Here is a 15562-nt window from a genome sequence, read left to right as displayed (position 1 = left end):
GAATCAAGTGCAAAGGGAAATAGTAAGGAGAAAGAAGAAAGAAAAAAAGGAAAAAGAAAGGAGAAAAAAGGAGAAACAGTGAAAGGGATGAAACAGTGAAGGGGGTTGCGGTGGGGATCAAGTGTAAAGGGAAATGATGAGAAGGAAAAGAAGGAAAGAGGGGAAGAGGGAAAAAGAGAAAGAAGAAAAGAAAAAGGAAAAAGATGAAGAAAGTAAGAGAAAAAGAAAAAGGAAAAAGCGAAGGCCGGAAGGACCGGAAGAAAGAAAAACAAGGAAGGAAAAAGGGGGGAGAGAAAAAAAAAATGTGAAAGAAAAAATATGTGTGTGGGTGGGGGGAAAAGAAGAAAGAGACGATGTTATGTGAATAGGTAAAAAGTGTGAATAAACAAAGAAACAATGGGGAGTGAAAGTTGTGAATGAGTGAAAAGGGCATATGATTAGATATTGAAAAGTGATGAAATGAAAGAAAGGAAATGAATAAATAAACACAGGTGAAGTGGGATGTGATGTAGCAAAGAGGGGGGGGGGGAGGGCAAAGGTGAAGGAAAGGTTGAAGTGATGGTGAACAAACAGGGAAGGGGGGAGGGAGGGAGAGAGTGATGAGACTAGGGAAATAGGAAAAGGAAAGGGACAAGAAAAAGAAGAAAGGGAGATGAACAATGTGCCACAGATAAAGGGGGGGAAGAGAGAAAAAGGAAAAAGGGAATAAGGTGGACAACGAAAAAGGAAGGGGGAAAAAATGGGACAATGTGGTGAGAAGTGAGAAGTGCAGTGAGAAAAGTGACTGAGCAACAATAAACAGTGAATGAACAATAGCAGAATAATATGAAACAGTCCAGAGAGATTGAGAAGAAAAAGGATGGGGAGAACAGTACCTTTAAAATGTAGAGCAAATGTTCAATGATTTAAAAGAAAAGCTTCCTGAGCAGGGATAACAGTTTCTGATCAAAATGCTGCTGATGTATAAATAACAGCAGTAACAGACCATATATTCATGAGACATATGTTACTGGGCCCCCGCTATTCTTCATATTACCACACATCCTGTTCTTTTAGAACAATACTTTACACAATCGCTACACATGTAGTACACATGCATATAGGGCAGAAATATGATAGCAATGTTGTTTGGATTATATATATGTGTGCTGTGATATGGTCACCTCCGTTTACGTAATTCTGTGTAATACAATGCGGAACTGCATTTCTTGATGATTCGTGTTGGCTCTCATGCTCTTTAAATTATATTTACATTTTAATAATTATTTGGATTCCTTCCTTATATTACTCCATTTGTTTTGCTTTTTTGCCTTTTGTTTTCTGTCTCATTGCTGTGTGGCCTGGAGGGCGCCTTTGGCGGCCTATCATGGATGCACTTTCCACTCCAGGCATTTCTCGTCACCATTCCCTTTGATCCTCCCGCCCACCGCCCAGCAGGGTGAGATTTTAGCGCAAGTCTTGCGCTATAGCATTTCCCCACATGGTGGCGACAGTGCACTGCTGCCTCATGTGTGGGGAATGCACTCTCCCCCTGCTGGTGGCATGTGCGCACCGCCTCTACACCTAGTGGCAAGCACCGCGCGTGCGTGGCTGGTCCGCGCGCACGCGGTGACGTCACACCGTTGCACGGGGTGCTGGAGGCGGCGGCTGATGCCGACGCCGTTGGCGTGCGCACACGCCGAGGAGGCCACCGCCGCCATCGACCTGGTCTTCCACCAGGTACGCTTTTGGGACCCCTACCCACCTGGGAGGGTGGGGGGTTTTCTTGTGTATGGTTGATTAGGCAGGGGGGGCGGATCGGGACCAATTTGGCCCTCCTGGTCCCATCCCCCCTAATTAGGCCAGGTGTCCTACTTATATCCCTGCCCTTTTTGCTTTCTTGGAAGGATCACTTTGGACCTCCAAGCACAGCATGTTGTTTGCTCTTGTGCTCTAGGTAAGCCAGGTTTGCCTACTATCAAACCTCTCCTTTGGCTAACTATTTTTTGGCTCTCTTATTTGATGACTCTAAAAAATTATTTTTATTATAGAGGGAACCACTCTGTCCGTTACTGCTGTTATTTATACATCAGCAGCATTTTTATCAGAAACTGTTATCCCTGCTCAGGAAGCTTTTCTTTTAAATCATTGAACATTTGCTCTACATAGTTACATAGTTAGTCAGGTTGAAAAAAGACACAAGTCCATCCAGTTCAACCTCAAAAAAATAAACAAACAAAATAAAAAACACAATACAATCCCATACACCCAACTCCATACCCACAGTTGATCCAGAGGAAGGCAAAAAACCCCAGCAGAGCATGATCCAATTTGCTACAGCAGGGGAAAAAATTCCTTCCTGATCCCCCGAGAGGCAATCGGATTTACCCTGGATCAACTTAACCTACAAATCTTAGTACTCAGTTATTTTATGTACATTTAGGAAAGAATCCAGGCCTTTCTTAAAGCAATCTACTGAGCTGGCCAGAACCACCTCTGGAGGGAGTCTGTTCCACATTTTCACAGCTCTTACTGTGAAAAAACCTTTCCGTATTTGGAGGTGAAATCTCTTTTCCTCTAGACGTAAAGAGTGCCCCCTTGTCCTCAGTGATGACCGTAAAGTGAATAACTCAACACCAAGTACACTGTATGGACCTCTTATATATGTGTACATGTTGATCATATCCCCCCTAATTCTCCTCTTCTCAAGAGTGAATAGATTTAGTTCTTCTAATCTTTCCTCATAGCTGAGCTCCTCCATGCCTCTTATCAGTTTGGTTGCTCTTCTCTGCACTTTCTCCAGTTCTCCGATATCCTTTTTGAGAACTGGTGCCCAAAACTGAACTGCATATTCCAGATGAGGTCTTACTAATGATTTGTACAGGGGCAAAATTATATCTCTGTCTCTGGAGTCCATACCTCTCTTAATACAAGAAGGGACTTTGCTCGCTTTGGAAACCGCAGCTTGGCATTGCATGCCATTATTGAGCTTATGATCAACTAAAACCCCCAGATCCTTCTCCACTACAGATCCCCCCAGTTGTACTCCCCCTAGTATGTATGATGCATGCATATTCTTAGCCCCCAAGTGCATAACTTTACATTTATCAACATTAAACCTCATCTGCCACTCAGTCGCCCAATTGGACAGAGCATTGAGGTCGGCTTGTAAATTGGAGACATCCTGCAAGGACGTTATTTTAAAGGTACTGTTCTCCCCATCCTTTTTCTTCTCAATCTCTCTGGACTGTTTCATATTATTCTGCTATTGTTCATTCACTGTTTATTGTTGCTCAGTCACTTTTCTCACTGCACTTCTCACTTCTCACCACATTGTCCCATTTTTTTCCCCCTTCCTTTTTCGTTGTCCACCTTATTCCCCTTTTCCTTTTTCTCTCTTCCCCCCCTTTATCTGTGGCACATTGTTCATCTCCCTTTCTTCTTTTTCTTTTCCCTTTCCTTTTCCTATTTCCCTAGTCTCATCACTCTCTCTCTCTCCCTCCCCCCCTTCCCTGTTTGTTCACCATCACTTCAACCTTTCCTTCACCTTTCCCCCCCCCCCCCTCTTTGCTACATCACATCCCACTTCACCTGTGTTTATTTATTCATTTCCTTTCTTTCATTTCATCACTTTTCAATATCTAATCATATGCCCTTTTCACTCATTCACAACTTTCACTCCCCATTGTTTCTTTGTTTATTCACACTTTTTTCCTATTCACATAACATCGTCTCTTTCTTCTTTTCCCCCCACCCACACACATATTTTTTCTTTCACATTTTTTTTTTTCTCCCCCCTTTTTCCTTCCTTGTTTTTCTTTCTTCCGGTCCTTCCGGCCTTCGCTTTTTCCTTTTTCTTTTTCTCTTACTTTCTTCATCTTTTTCCTTTTTCTTTTCTTCTTTCTCTTTTTCCCTCTTCCCCTCTTTCCTTCTTTTCCTTCTCATCATTTCCCTTTACACTTGATCCCCACCGCAACCCCCTTCACTGTTTCATCCCTTTCACTGTTTCTCCTTTTTTCTCCTTTCTTTTTCCTTTTTTTCTTTCTTCTTTCTCCTTACTATTTCCCTTTGCACTTGATTCCCATTGCACCTCTTTCACTGTTTCACTTTTCACCCGCCTTTGTCACTACTCCCGTCTTTTTCTTCTCCCCATTTATTATTATTATTTTTTCTCTCTTTTCCCCTTCCTTCCCCCCCCCCCCTGGTTTCTGTCTTTCTTTTTCCTTTTTTCCCCTTTTTTCTCCCTTTTCTTTCATTCTTGTTTTTCAGGGAGAATCATGTTTTCCTTATTCTAGAGATACATTATTCTAAACGTTTATTCTAGCACTCCTGAGCACCAGGGGCTTAACTAGAAATCACAGGGCCCCATAGCAAAATGTTGTATGGGGCCCCCCTCCCTCCAAAAAAAATGAACTAATGTCATTGAACAACACATTACTACACTCATGTGGCACAGTACCCAAGCAACAGCTTATATTAATTTTGAACAGCAAAACAAAAATTGAAATAACCATATAATAAATAAAAAAAGAAAAAAATAGTTTGGGTGCAACGTCCCACGACTGCACAATTGTCAGTTAAAGCGACGCAGTGCCGAATCACAAAACGTGCTCTGGTCAGGAAGGGGGGAGGATTCTTCTGGGGATGAAGTGGTTAAAATGACTAGGCTAGCATACTTCAGTAAATCCTGACAAATACCGTACATATGATTCACATAGTGGGAATGACACAGTATTTGAAATCTTCAATACGTTTGTAGAGAGATAAATGTATGACGTTTACCATTGCCACTAGATTGCAGAGATTACTGCTTATTTTTTTATTTTTTTTGCCATTTTTTCTACAAGGACAAAAATAAAAATTCTCACTCGAATACAGGGTTTTTCTCCCCCCACAGGACACCTTATGGATACATCAAACTGGCAATGTTAGCAATCTAATCACAAACCTGTAATTCTGTGAACAACAATTTCTTATTGTGAACAGTATTGCAGCTTTTATGTTCATTTAGGTCAACCGAAGATCAGTAAGGGCTCTCCACAGCACACTGAGTCACCTACCTTAGCAGCCTCAGCCTTAAGTTGGTGTGCGGTCACAGCAGGGCAGGCACTGGCAGTCAGAGGAGCCGAGGAGAGCCGTGCGGCGGCCGAATTGTAATTCCCGCCGTGGAGCCTGCAGCACTTATGATGGATGTCACACGTCCCGCCATTGGCGCTGCAGACTCCAGAAGGCGGGGCAGCATCCGAGCACATTTTTAGCTCCGAGCGTCTGGGAGTCAGGACCATCTGATGCCGAAAGTGTCCGAAAGTGGCCGAGTGCCGCCAGCGCCGAGTACGGCACTCGGCCGTACTCGGTAACACTCGGCGCTGACGGCACTCGGCCGCACTCGGCAACCTTCGGCATCAGATGGTCCTGACTCCCAGACGCTCGGGACTAACAATGTACTCAGATGCGGCAAACACTCTGGGCTTTTTCTTCATCCTCACCGGGCCCCAGTGCCGGCTCAAGACAATGTGCTGCCTGGTACCAAGAATGAAATGCTGCCCCCCCCCAAAAAAAGAGTGGGAGCAGCCAGGTGGAGGGAAGGACAGAGTGGGAGCAGCCAGGTGGAGTGGAGGACAGAGTGGGAGCAGCCAGGTGGAGTGGAGGACAGAGTGGGAGCAGCCGGGTGGAGTGGAGGACAGAGTGGGAGCAGCCGGGTGGAGTGGAGGACAGAGTGGGAGCAGCCGGGTGGAGTGGAGGACAGAGTGGGAGCAGCCGGGTGGAGTGGAGGACAGAGTGGGAGCAGCCAGGTGGAGGGGAGGACAGAGTGGGAGCAGCCAGGTGGAGTGGAGGACAGAGTGGGAGAAGCCGGGTGGGGGGGGAGGACAGATTGGGAGAAGCCGGGTGGGGTGAAGGACAGAGTGGGGGCAGTCGGGTCGAGTGGAGGACAGAGTGGGAGCAGCCAGGTGGAGGGGAGGACAGAGTGAGAGCAGCCAGGTGGAGGGGAGGACAGAGTGGGAGCAGCCAGGTGGAGTGGAGGACAGAGTGGGAGAAGCCGGGTGGGGGGAGGACAGATTGGGAGAAGCTGGGTGGGGGGAAGGACAGAGTGGGGGCAGCCGGGTGGAGTGGAGGACAGAGTGGAAGCAGCCGGGTGGAGTGGAGGACAGAGTGAGAGCAGCCGGGTGGAGTGGAGGACAGAGTGGGAGCAGCCGGGTGGAGTGGAGGACAGAGTGGGAGCAGCCGGGTGGAGTGGAGGACAGAGTGGGAGAAGCCAGGGGGGGGAAGGAGAGATTGGGAGAAGCCGTGTCGGGGGGAGGACAGAGTGGGAGCAGCCGGGTGGAGGGGAGGACAGAGTGGGAGCAGCCGTGTCGGGGGGAGGACAGAGTGGGAGCAGCCAGGTGGAGGGGAGGACAGAGTGGGAGCAGCCGGGTGGAGGGGAGGAAAGAGGGGGAGCAGCCGGGTGGGGGGAGGACAGAGTGGGAGCAGCCGGGTGGGGGGGAGGACAGAGTGGGAGCAGCCGGGTGGGGGGGAGGACAGAGTGGGAGCAGCCGGGTGGGGGGGAGGACAGAGTGGGAGCAGCCGGGTGGGGGGAGGACAGAGTGGGAGAAGCCGGGTGGGGTGAAGGACAGAGTGGGGGCAGTCGGGTCGAGTGGAGGACAGAGTGGGAGCAGCCAGGTGGAGGGGAGGACAGAGTGAGAGCAGCCAGGTGGAGGGGAGGACAGAGTGGGAGCAGCCAGGTGGAGTGGAGGACAGAGTGGGAGAAGCCGGGTGGGGGGAGGACAGATTGGGAGAAGCTGGGTGGGGGGAAGGACAGAGTGGGGGCAGCCGGGTGGAGTGGAGGACAGAGTGGAAGCAGCCAGGTGGAGTGGAGGACAGAGTGGGAGCAGCCGGGTGGAGTGGAGGACAGAGTGGGAGCAGCCGGGTGGAGTGGAGGACAGAGTGGGAGCAGCCGGGTGGAGTGGAGGACAGAGTGGGAGCAGCCGGGTGGAGTGGAGGACAGAGTGGGAGCAGCCGGGTGGAGTGGAGGACAGAGTGGGAGCAGCCGGGTGGAGTGGAGGACAGAGTGGGAGAAGCCAGGGGGGGGAAGGAGAGATTGGGAGAAGCCGGGTGGGGGGGAGGACAGAGTGGGAGCAGCCGGGTGGAGGGGAGGACAGAGTGGGAGCAGCCAGGTGGGGGGAGCAGTGCTTTAACTGGGCCGGAACACGGCGGTACTCAGTACCACCACTTCCAAAAATGGCCCTGGAGAGTACCAGCACCTCTCTGTGCGCCCAGTACGTGGGTTTCCTGTACCGGAACGCAGCCCCAGGCCAGGAATATGATGATCAGTGGCGGAACTACCGCCATAGCGACCCACGTGGGCGCTATGGGGCCCGCAGCCGAGTGGGGCCCGCTGATGGGGATGCCACTGTGCCCATTGTCACCACTGTGCTCCATGATGCCACTGTGCCCATTGTCACCACTGTGCCCCATGATGCCACTGTGCCCCATGATGCCATGATGTTAAGTAGCTCTTTCTACAGTAGCTCTTTTTCAGGGTACTTTCTAAGGGTATTTTCATGTTCAGTATTGGGGGGGGGGAGCACCGGTGCCTAATAGAGTACCGGCACCTCTTTTGGCCCACTTAAAGCACTGGGGGGGAGGACAGAGTGGGAGCAGCCAGGTGGGGGGGAGGACAGAGTGGGAGCAGCCGGGTGGAGGGGAGGACAGAGTGGGAGCAGCCGGGTGGAGTGGAGGACAGAGTGGGAGCAGCCGGGTGGAGTGGAGGACAGAGTGGGAGAAGCCAGGGGGGGAAGGAGAGATTGGGAGAAGCCGGGTGGGGGGGAGGACAGAGTGGGAGCAGCCGGGTGGAGGGTAGGACAGAGTGGGAGCAGCCGGGTGGGGGGGAGGACAGAGTGGGAGCAGCCGGGTGGAGGGGAGGACAGAGTGGGAGCAGCCGGGTGGGGGGGAGGACAGAGTGGGAGCAGCCGGGTGGGGGGGAGGACAGAGTGGGAGCAGCCGGGTGGGGGGGAGGACAGAGTGGGAGCAGCCGGGTGGGGGGAGGACAGAGTGGGAGCAGCCGGGTGGGGAGGACAGAGTGGGAGCAGCCAGGTGGGGAGGAGGACAGAGTGGGAGCAGCCAGGTGGGGAGGACAGAGTGGGAGCAGCCAGGTGGAGGGGAGGACAGAGTGGGAGCAGCCGGGTGGAGTGGAGGACAGAGTGGGAGCAGCCGGGTGGAGTGGAGGACAGAGTGGGAGCAGCCAGGTGGAGTGGAGGACAGAGTGGTAGCAGCCAGGTGGAGTGGAGGACAGAGTGGGAGCAGCCAGGGGGGGGGAAGGAGAGATTGGGAGAAGCCGGGTGGGGGGGAGGACAGAGTGGGAGCAGCCGGGTGGGGAGGACAGAGTGGCAGCAGCCAGGTGGGGAGGAGGACGGAGTGGGAGCAGCCAGGTGGGTTGGACAGAGTGGGAGCAGCCAGGTGGAGGGGAGGACAGAATGGGAGCAGCCGGGTGGAGTGGAGGACAGAGTGGGAGCAGCCGGGTGGAGTGGAGGACAGAGTGGGAGCAGCCAGGTGGAGTGGAGGACAGAGTGGGAGCAGCCAGGTGGAGTGGAGGACAGAGTGGGAGCAGCCAGGGGGGGGGGAGGAGAGATTGGGAGAAGCCGGGTGGGGGGAGGACAGAGTGGGAGCAGCCGGGTGGAGGGGAGGACAGAGTGGGAGCAGCCGGGTGGGGGGGAGGACAGAGTGGGAGCAGCCGGGTGGGGGGGAGGACAGAGTGGGAGAAGCCGGGTGGGGGGGAGGACAGAGTGGGAGCAGCCAGGTGGGGAGGAGGACAGAGTGGGAGCAGCCAGGTGGGGAGGACAGAGTGGGAGCAGCCAGGTGGAGGGGAGGACAGAGTGGGAGCAGGCGGGTGGAGTGGAGGACAGAGTGGGAGCAGCCGGGTGGAGTGGAGGACAGAGTGGGAGCAGCCAGGTGGAGTGGAGGACAGAGTGGGAGCAGCCAGGTGGAGTGGAGGACAGAGTGGGAGCAGCCAGTGATAAAGTCCTGTATCTCTATGGAAGCCCCCCCCCCCCCAGTTAAGTTCTTACCTTGCCTAGTAAAATCACTGTCACTTTCTCTCTGGCTCCCTCCACCCTACAGCCTCATGGTTCCTCTTCTCTTCTTAAGTTATCACAGTCTGCCTCTCTCCTCCTCCCGCTCGGCATGTTGGGGGCTGCAGGGCTGCATCCTAGGCCTGCTGGCATCATGGACTATCTATCCCATAATGCTCTCTTCTTAGTTTCCCAGCTGCTCGGTTTAAAGAGGAGAAGGAGGGGTGGAAATCCCCCGCAGCTGCGGCTCTCTCCCTTTACAGAGCCTGTCAGCAACGGCTCATGGGGGGGGGTCTGCATCCCCCGCTCTGATCCACCCCTGGCTCAGGCTTGGCTCACACTGTCACGGGCTCAGGGCTGACACTCCTAACAGATCTCACGCTGGAAGATGAAGGAGGTGTGCGGAGCAACTTATTGGCGCGGAGGCTGAGGCTCTGAATGCTGGGGCGGCCGTGTCCTCTGATGTCACTGGTTGCTAGGCGCTGGTCGGCAAGCTTTTCTGGCAACCAGTGCAGGAGGCAGCGCACCGCCGACAAGCATTCGCTCTGCTCTGCCCCTGCTTACTGATCTACGGAGTCCGAGTAGTCTACTCCATCGGGTCCCATGGTAGGGCCGGCTCTGCCGGGCCCCACTCGGCTGCGGGCCCCATAGCGCCCGCGTGGGTTGCTATGGCGGTAGTTCCGCCACTGCTGAGCACCTACCTCTTATCCTTTTAAGCCATTGCCGGTTCATTTAGTTTATTTCTACCTTCCACTCTAGAGCTCTAATAACAACATTTTATTAATATACGCCTGTATGTGTGTGTATAAATATACAATTCAGTACCAATTACTTTATTCTGCTTACAGGCCTCTTTATTAAACTTCTCCCTTTCCCGCAACCATTCCCATACCCCTCCTGGGTTTTTGTATGTTTTTTTCCATCTTTGGCCCAATTTTATTGGGGGTGACCCCTTGTGGTGTCGAGCGAGGGGCCTCATTCGGCGTGGAGATCCGACCTACCGCCTGGGATGTGGATCATCTTTGAATGGGCCGTCCGATGCTGTTCTCCGGTTCACAGCAGTATTATTGAGACACCCCACTAAGGTAAAAGGAGTACAAATCTATTTATTAATACTGTTTGCATAAAATGCAGAACAAATTGTCCCTTTTTCATATATTGCTCCCCTATTTTATAGGTTTTTGTAAAAGCAGACGCAAATTCCAAAAATGTACCTTTTACTATTTAAATTATGACCATGAGATGTCTAATCAATATGTGTTCCCTTTCAGCTACACAAATTCTCTGAAGAAGACCTTGTAGGTCGAAACGTTCGTTAGATTGTTTATACTGCAATGCACATTTTTGGCTGTATCAACACTATTTGTGTACTGTATTATATACCTATGTAAACGCTGTCTGTGCACCTGTCATAGCTCATGTTCTATCCATCTGTGTTACCCATTTTTGTCCGATTCTTTTAACATGTGAATAAATAAAAAATGTTACTACATGGTATTATATTCTTCTACACTAGCTGCCTAATAACCCAACTTGGGAAAATCCGTTCATCATTGATATCGGGGTGAGCAGCCACTTTCTCTCCACTTCAGTATTTTGTCCCTTTTATTCCCGGACCATGTAAACCAGACGCTGGCGATGGTTGCTGGAACCGGTCAGACCTTGGGGCTGCGGATTAAAAAATTGTCTGAACGCATCGGTCAGACGGCCACCTTCTCCACAGCTCCTTCTCTGACTCACCGAAGCCTCAGCAAGACGTTGTCCAGGGCCAGGTTTTGGCCATGCAGCGTAGGTTTGCAGAGGCATTCGGGGCAAAGTCCTCTGGGTCACTGAGGACGACAGGATCCGCAGCCACCTCATCCCAGCCACATAAAAGTCCATGTGTTCCTTGGGACTGTAAATTATTCCTTGAAGACTGCTGCTGTTGATGCTGAGTGCTAGGCTCCACCTCCATGCTGCTGATACAATCCTCCTCTTCCTCCTCCTCCTCATCCTCCTCCTCCTCTTCCTGTGTTCTAGGTGGGCAAGCAGGAACAGTGTCTGGATAAAGGGGGCCTTGAGAGGTAAGGAAGTCCTCCTCTTCCTCCCTCTGTTCTGCCTCAAGGGCCCTGTCCATTATTCCACGTAGGGTGTGCTCCAACATGTGAATAAGCGGGACAGTCTCACTGATGCATGCACTGTCACTGCTCACCATCCTCGTGGCCTCCTCAAATGGTGACAGGACAGTGCATGCATCCCTGATCAAGGCCCACTGGCGTGGTGAAAAAAAACCAAGCTCCCCTGAGCCAGTTCTGCTGCCATATTGGCACAGGTACTCATTGATGGCCCTCTGCTGCGTGTGCAGCCGCTGCAGCATGGCCAACGTAGAGTTCCATCTGGTGGGCATGTCACAGATTAGGCGGTACTTGGGCAGGTTGTATTCCCTCTGGAGGTCTGTCAGCCGAGCAGTGGCATTATATGACCTCCGGAAATGCACACAGACTTTCCTGGCCTGCTTCAGGACATCCTGTAAGCCCGGGTACCTGCCCAAGAACCGCTGCACCACCAAATTGAGAACATGCGCAAAACAGGGCACATGGGTGAGTTTTCCCTGTCGCAGGGCAGAGAGGAGGTTGGTGCCATTATCGCTGACCACCATTCCAGGCTTCAGCTGGCGTGGCGTCAACCACCTCTGAGCCTGCCCCTGCAGAGCTGAAAGAACCTCTTCCCCAGTGTGGCTCCTGTCTCCCAAGCACACCAGCTCTAGCACCGCATGGCATCTCTTGGCCTGCATTCCTGCCCCTCGTACGCCTACGGAGCACGGCTGGTTCTGAGCAAACATCACCACAGGAAGAGGCCACAGAGGAAGAAGAAGAGGAGGGGGTGGAGGAGAGAGGTGTGTCACAAGCAGTAGTCGTTTTTTGGAGGCGTGGTGGCAGAACAACCTCCAAAACTACTGTACCTTGCCCTGCGTCCTTCCCAGCTGCCAGCAGAGTCACCCAATGGGCCGTAAAAGACAGGTAACGTCCCTGTCCATGCCTGCTGGACCATGAGTCAGCGGTAAGATGCACCTTACCACTGACCGTCCTGTCCAGCGAGGCATGGACATTGCCTTCCACATGCCGGTAGAGAGCCGGAATCGCCTTCCGTGAGAAAAAGTGGCGTTTGGGTACTTGCCACTGAGGTACTGCACATTCCACAAACTCAAGGGGGCAGAATCTGCCAACTGAAAAGGTAACAGTTGAAGTGCTAGTAATTTTGCTAAGCTAGCATTCAACCGCTGGGCATGAGGATGGCTGGGAGTGTACTTTTTTCGGCGCTGCAGCAGCTGGGGCAGGGAAATTTGTCTGGTACTATCAGTAGATTGCCCGCATGTACTACCACTACTAGGTTGTGACACACCTATTTCTACAACTTCAGTGCAGGCTTCAGAGAGGACTGGGGGTCTAGTGGGGTTGGAGGTCACAGAAGGGCAAGGGGAGGTACGCTTTGGTCTTTGGTGTGGGTCTTTCTGGTATGCTTGCCAACTGTCACGGAAGCATGAATCAGACGTACAACAACAGATAAATGAAATAGGAAGGCTTTATTAAAAACCAAACAGCAAGGTTAAAGTCCAAATGGATGATCAAACAGTAAGCAGAGTCTTCCACCGGAGCCAGGGATCAGGAGCCAGAAGGATAGTCCGAACAAAGCCAGGGATCAGGAGCCAGAAGGGTAGTCCGAACGAAACCAGGGATCGGGAGCCAGAAGGATAGTCCGTGGAAGCCGGGTCGGTAACCAAAAGCAGCAGCACAATCTCAGGAGCATGTGTATACAAGAGGACCAAGCAGGGAAATGAAGCAACAGACCTCCTATATATATGCAAGGCATCCAGCTCCTCCCAGTGGGAAGGAGGAGCCGCAGGGTGTGGTAAGTTTTATAAGAAGCCCAGGAACCAATATGGCCGCCAGCACATGTCAGATGAAAGAAGCCTGCAGAGAGGTAAGACCATGACAGTACCTCCCCCTCAAGGGCCCCTCCTCCGCGGCGCAAAAAACGGTTTCTGGGGGAAGCGCGCGTGGAAGGCTCGGAGCAAGGCAGGAGCATGGATATCTGCGGAGGGAACCCAGGAACGTTCCTCTGGACCATAACCACGCCAGTGGACCAAAAACTGCACCCGACCGCGGACCAATTGTGAGTCCAGGATATCGCTCACCTCATATTCTTCATGATCGCCCACCTGGACCGGACGAGGCTGAGGAACCGAGGAGGTGAAGCGATTGCACACCAGTGGTTTCAACAGGGAAACGTGAAACACATTGGAGACCCGCATACCAGGTGGGAGCGCAAGGGCATAGGCAACCGGGTTTACCCTGCGAAGCACTCGGAAGGGACCAACAAAGCGAGGAGCCAGCTTGGGAGTGGGCACTCGAAGGTTGAGGTTGCGAGTGGACAACCATACGCGGTCTCCGACCTGGTAGGAAGGAGCAGGTGCCCATCTGCGATCAGCCTGGAGTTTCTGAGGCTGCGCAGAGACCTCAAGGGACCTCTGGATCTGTACCCAAGAAGCACGTAGAGCGGAAAGGTGATCCTCCACAGCCGGAATATCCTGGGGAGAGAATGACTCCGGTAACACGACAGGTTGGAACCCATAATTGGCCATGAAGGGAGACGTCCCAGAGGAAGAGTTCACCGCTGTGTTCCTGGCAAACTCAGCCCATGGCAGAAGGTCAACCCAATTGTCTTGATGATCGGAGACATAGCAACGAAGGAATTGCTCCAGGGCCTGATTGGACCGTTCTGCGGCCCCATTGGACTGAGGGTGGTAGGCCGAGGAGAAGGAGAGTTAAATCCCCAACTGGGAGCAAAAGGCGCGCCAGAACCTGGACACAAACTGACTTCCCCGATCCGACACTATCTCCTTGGGCAAACCGTGCAACCGGAAGACCTCCCTGGCGAAAACCGTGACCAACTCTTGTGCAGAGGGTAATTTCTTGAGAGGAACACAGTGGCACATTTTGGAAAACCGATCCACAATCATGAGAATGACCGTATTGCCTCGGGATGCAGGAAGGTCCACAATGAAGTCCATCCCAAGGTGTGACCATGGGCGCTCCCCAGTGGCGTTGGGTTGCAGAAGGCCCAACGGAAGGTGCCGAGGGGACTTACTCTGGGCACAAACAGAGCATGCCGCTACATATGCGGCGATGTCAGAACGTAGAGAAGGCCACCAGAACAAACGTGAAACAGCCCAGGACAGCTGATTCTTTCCAGGATGCCCCGCGGTCCTGGAGTTATGGTAGGTTCGCAACAACCGAGTGCGCAACTCCTCAGGCACAAAACATCTGCCGTTGGGTCTCCCAGAGGGAGCACCAGATTGGGCCGCCAAAATCTGCTCTCCAAGGGGAGAGGTCAGGCTGGTGCGAATGGCGGCCAGGATCTGATTAGGAGGTATGACCGAAGTCGGTATTGATTCCTCCCTGGACAGCTCGGAGTATTGACATGATAAGGCATCCGTCCTGACGTTTTTGGAACCGGGTAGGTAGGAGACCACATAATTAAAACGTGACAGGAACAGAGCCCATCTGGCCTGACGGGGTGTCAATCTCTTGGCCTCAGAAAGGTAAGTCAGATTCTTGTGGTCTGTCAGGATGAGAACCGGAACCACCGAACCCTCGAGCAAATGCCTCCACTCTTTGAGAGCCTGCACGATGGCCAACAACTCTCTGTCACCAATCTGGTAGTTGCACTCCGCGGGAGACAGTTTCCGGGAGTAAAACCCACAGGGAAGCAGAGGACCCTCTGGTGTCCGACGCTGAGACAGAAGGGCGCCTACTCCCGTCTCAGACGCGTCCACCTCGAGAACAAAGGGCAACCCAGGGTTGGGATGAGACAGTATTGGAGCCGACACAAAGGCAGATTTTAGAGCCTCAAAAGCCCGGATGGCCTCGGCCGGCCAGACCTGGGAATTACAGCCCTTCCTGGTCAGATCCGTGAGAGGCTTGGCCAGCATGGAGAAGTCCCTGATGAACTTCCGATAATAATTGGCGAAGCCCAAAAAGCGCTGCAGGGAACGAAGACCACTGGGCTGGGGCCACTGTAAGACAGCCGAAACCTTCTCAGGGTCCATGGAGAACCCCTCCGCGGAAATGATGTAACCTAAGAAGGTTACCTGGGACCAGTGAAATTCGCATTTCTCAAGCTTACCGAACCGCTTGTTCTCTCGTAACCGTTGCAACACTCGCTTGACATCCAGAATGTGGGCCTCCATGGATTCAGAATATACCAAGATGTCATCCAAATAGACCACCACACACTGCTGCAACAGGTCACGGAAAACATCGTTGATGAATTCCTGAAAGACTGCGGGCGCATTGCACAACCCAAAGGGCATAACCAAGGATTCATAATGACCGGTCCTGGTGTTGAACGCGGTCTTCCACTCGTCACCAGCCTTGATCCTTACCAGGTTATATGCCGCCCTCAGGTCGAGTTTGGTAAAGACCGTGGCCCCTTTCAGGCTATCAAACAACTAGGAAATCAAGGGTATCGGGTATGCGTTCTTGATCGTGATGCGATTA

The 15562-nt window shown here is 52.5% G+C and overlaps 1 long non-coding RNA gene across 1 annotated transcript; it reads left to right on the top strand.

The window, feature by feature from the left end:
* The first annotated feature begins 1835 nt into the window (after positions 1–1835).
* Positions 1836–10584, top strand: LOC120924947. The gene is made up of 3 exons (XR_005746482.1): positions 1836–1936; positions 9872–10108; positions 10295–10584. It is a non-coding gene; the product is annotated as an uncharacterized LOC120924947 (long non-coding RNA).
* Positions 10585–15562: the final 4978 nt, after the last annotated feature.

The sequence above is a fragment of the Rana temporaria genome, chromosome 1 (assembly GCF_905171775.1).
Source record: "Rana temporaria chromosome 1, aRanTem1.1, whole genome shotgun sequence".
NCBI classification, from domain to species: domain Eukaryota; kingdom Metazoa; phylum Chordata; class Amphibia; order Anura; family Ranidae; genus Rana; species Rana temporaria.
The sequence above is the reverse complement of the archived record's forward strand: the minus strand, read 5'-3'. Positions and strand labels throughout refer to the sequence as shown.